Here is a 3,541-nt window from a genome sequence, read left to right as displayed (position 1 = left end):
TTTTTTGAGCAGTGTATGAACCAAGTTACCTGTCTCTCACCCTCTTATACAAACAACAAATAGTATGTGAGCCAAATCTTATACCTCTGCCCCTCTGCAAATGCAAATACGCTTATTATATGCTGTAGAATGGAATCTCTCATATCTGACCAAGGAGGGGTCAAACATTCTTTGAAACAGTCCCAGAAAACAAAGATACTATTTGGAAGCATCACAGGGATATATGGAAAAGGAGAAGGCAGACCGCAATCAGACTTGCAGGAGTCTGTTACAGCTCTAAATTAAATAGGGAACTCTATTCTTGCGAAGTAGGACCACAAAAACATTTAGATCAACTGTTCAAATAAGACCATAAAATGAGAGCAGACCCCTCCCCCCACTTCTAGGCACGGATGACGTTACCTAGATTGGTAATGAAACGTCTGCAAGAAAATTACCAAGCTCAGCACCAAGGACCCCACAAATATTTTATTAAATTTACGATTTTTCCTTTTTGGCAGATTACAAAACCACATGTGGCTGCCCTATGCGCATATTGTAGAGCCATCGATGGTTTTTAAAAGCTAAAACGTAGTATGGCGCCATTGCTCACTGCACTTAAGCCAGAACATATGCAAGCGGTTTATTTTACAAAGCCTTCCGAAAATCCAGCCGGAAGATAGGAGGAATTTGGCATACTCTGAGATGCAACTCTCTCTTTTTGTTCTGAAGGAAGCCAAATATCTCTTTCGACTCTACATGGCATTAAAGCAATACCGAGAAGCTGCTCGGACAGCGATCATCATCGCTCGAGAAGAACAGTGCGCAGGTATGGCCCTTTGGGTGGTTCATTTCTGGACGGCAAATCTGACCAATACAACACAGGAGGTCACGCATGAAAGAAGAGGCACACAGGAACATTGTCTCTCCATTGTGAAACTTGAAATAATGCATTAAAGGTTGAGTTTATTTTTCAGTGTTTCCTCTCCTGTTTATTAAGAGTGCTTGCTGGCTGTGTTTTCCCTTGCTTTTATTCAAGGCCAAGGGTGTCTAACCTTGGCAACTTTAAGACCTGTGGACTTCAACTCCCAGAATTCCTTGGCCAGCATGGCTGCCTGGGGAATTCTGGGAAACCAAGCCCACAGATCTTAAAAGTTGCCACCCCTGCTCAAACCACATTTTGTATGACAGCATTGCTCTCGATTAAACCAAATAGTTAGTTTAACCTCATAAATGCTCAGCAGGTCTCATTTGGAGAAGTAACATAACTAGAAGATGAATCCATTTTTTTGACTACTGAATTTTCACATGCTGTCGGCATCCCACACACCATTAAATTTAAGCTGATTTTCCCACTTCGTTACTGGAATTTAACGTTTTAGATTCACGCACCCAGCTTAAAGCGAATTTGATGATAAAGCATTGTGGTTTTAATGTCTTACTGACAAATGCACTTAGCTTGATCTGAAAGGGTTTGAGAAGAGCCTAACCATTTTACTGAAATTTAATTGCTTTGGTTTTCTTTCTTTTTTTGGTTTTGTTTTTCTTTTAAAAAGGGCATTATCGAAAAGCCCATGATGTTCTCTTCAGTATGTATTTAGAATTAAAAGTACAGAAAATTAAAATACCCTCAGAGATGGCTACAAACCTGATGATTCTACACAGTTACATTTTAGTAAAGGTAACTACTTTTTCATGTACGTATTAATAGAGAAAGATTAAATCCAAACTAGTGAAATTTAATGCAAATGTATCATTTCTCAGACTTACGACCATTGCAGCATTCCCCATGGTCACATGATCAAAATTCAGAGGCTTGGCAACTGGTATGTATTTATGACCGTTGCAATGCACTTGGATCATGTGGTCTCCTTTTGCGACCACCTGACAAGCAAAGCCATTGGGGAAGCCAGATTCATTCCATAACCTAGTTGAGTAACTTAACAGTTGCAGTGATACATTAAACAACGGTGGCAAGAACGGTTGTGAAATGAGACAAAACTCACTTAACAAATGTCTCACTTAACAACAGAAATGTTGGGCTCAATTGTGATCGTAAGCTGAGGACTACCTGTATTACTATAAGGTGGAGGAATGATCAATTCAAGGACTTGTAGCAAAGAAAATCATTATAAAATTCTGTAAATAGCCACAAAGCTCAACCAATCCTTTAATGATCATCTGCTGTTTTCCTTGTTTACTATGGATGGTTCCTAAATATTACCAATAATGCCTGATTCCCATGTATATTTCAGATTCATGTTAAACGCGGGGACCACATGAAGAGAGCATTATGCTCATTCGTGTTGCTAATAATATCAGCAAGTTTCCATCTCGTAGTGTTACCCAAACCAGAAATCTGTCCCTTTTGAGGGATTGGGATATTTTCTGCTTCGTTAAAGAGTTGAGCATGGCAACTTTTATTAAAATTATTGTGTTAAACTGGTAAATATGATTCCTATTCTGTCATACTCATTTCCTTGATAACGTGATCTATATCATCTTCAGTCCTTTTCTTTGTTTTTATTTTATTTTGGAAGTGTAACAATTTACAGTAGAGGTAAAAAAGAGATTTTTTTTTCAAGTTATCTAGACTTTGCTATAAGTAGATTAAAATTTAATTATTGCCTGTATCATGTAGAGATTGCTGAATAGGGCTGTTCTGATCAAGGCTTATGGAGACACTAACAAATAAGCGTTCGTCCCAAACCCTTTTTTCTTTCATGTGCAATGGCTGTGAATTTTTAGTCATTCACAGCCTGTAATGAGTCTGAAACAGTTTGTAAAGAGTCCCACGAGGAAGTCTGCCAAATTCCTTCAGATAAGTCTGATGTACGCACGCACCTTTATCTTCCTTGAAATGCTTTACCAATGACCAAATGTCCAAATTCGGTTATATGAGGCTAAGAGTGGAACACAAATTCAATACCGAGCTTCAGGTTTCAAACTTGACCAGTACGAACAAGTTGCTTCCTGCAAAGGTTCCTGTCCCTTTGCTCCTCCTCTATGTCTTATGGGAAGGCCAATCACCTCCAAGTCTTACTCCCAAGTCGCCCCTTTTGTCTTAACTATTCTTGCCTTCTGGCATCTGCACATGCGCACACTGGGAACAGCCTCCTCCTGTTCCTCTGCCTCGCTGCTGTCAGATTCTGGAGGCTTCCGGAATTAGCACATAACTCCCAGATGGCCCTGGCCCCATCTCTGCATCGGATGCAGGACCCTCCTCCAAGTCCTTCCCAGACTCCTGGACTGGCCCATGTTCCTCCCCATTGTTCGACTCTGCTGCCCTCTCCGCCAGTTGCCATTGGACCACCACAAGGTCTTGCATCCAATGCATTGATTGGTGATTGGAAATTCTCCACGTGCGTTACTGATATCGTTTGCTTTTCCTTGGTGTTACGCTTTGGCTATCATCTTTAGATGGTCTCTTGTTCTTCAAATTCTGGGAGGTTACATTTTATCAGCAACAACTCTTGTTGCAATCTAGATAGTTTTGACTGCCAATTGACAATGAGTAGCTAAACTGTAAAATGTCTTTGCAGGGTGATTGATGTCTGTTGTT

The 3,541-nt window shown here is 40.2% G+C and overlaps 1 long non-coding RNA gene across 1 annotated transcript; it reads left to right on the top strand.

Annotated features, from left to right (window-relative positions):
* Nucleotides 1-330: 330 nt before the first annotated feature.
* On the top strand, nucleotides 331-2,290 carry LOC148123816 (uncharacterized). The gene is made up of 3 exons (XR_015740516.1): nucleotides 331-808; nucleotides 1,536-1,660; nucleotides 2,235-2,290. It is a non-coding gene; the product is annotated as an uncharacterized LOC148123816 (long non-coding RNA).
* The last annotated feature ends 1,251 nt before the right edge of the window (nucleotides 2,291-3,541 follow it).

Source organism: Pseudonaja textilis, unplaced genomic scaffold (assembly GCF_049901715.1).
Source record: "Pseudonaja textilis isolate UNSWEBS1 unplaced genomic scaffold, rPseTex1.2 PTEXCTG263, whole genome shotgun sequence".
Classification (NCBI taxonomy): Eukaryota; Metazoa; Chordata; class Lepidosauria; order Squamata; family Elapidae; genus Pseudonaja; species Pseudonaja textilis.
This window is presented reverse-complemented; position numbering and strand designations above follow the sequence as displayed.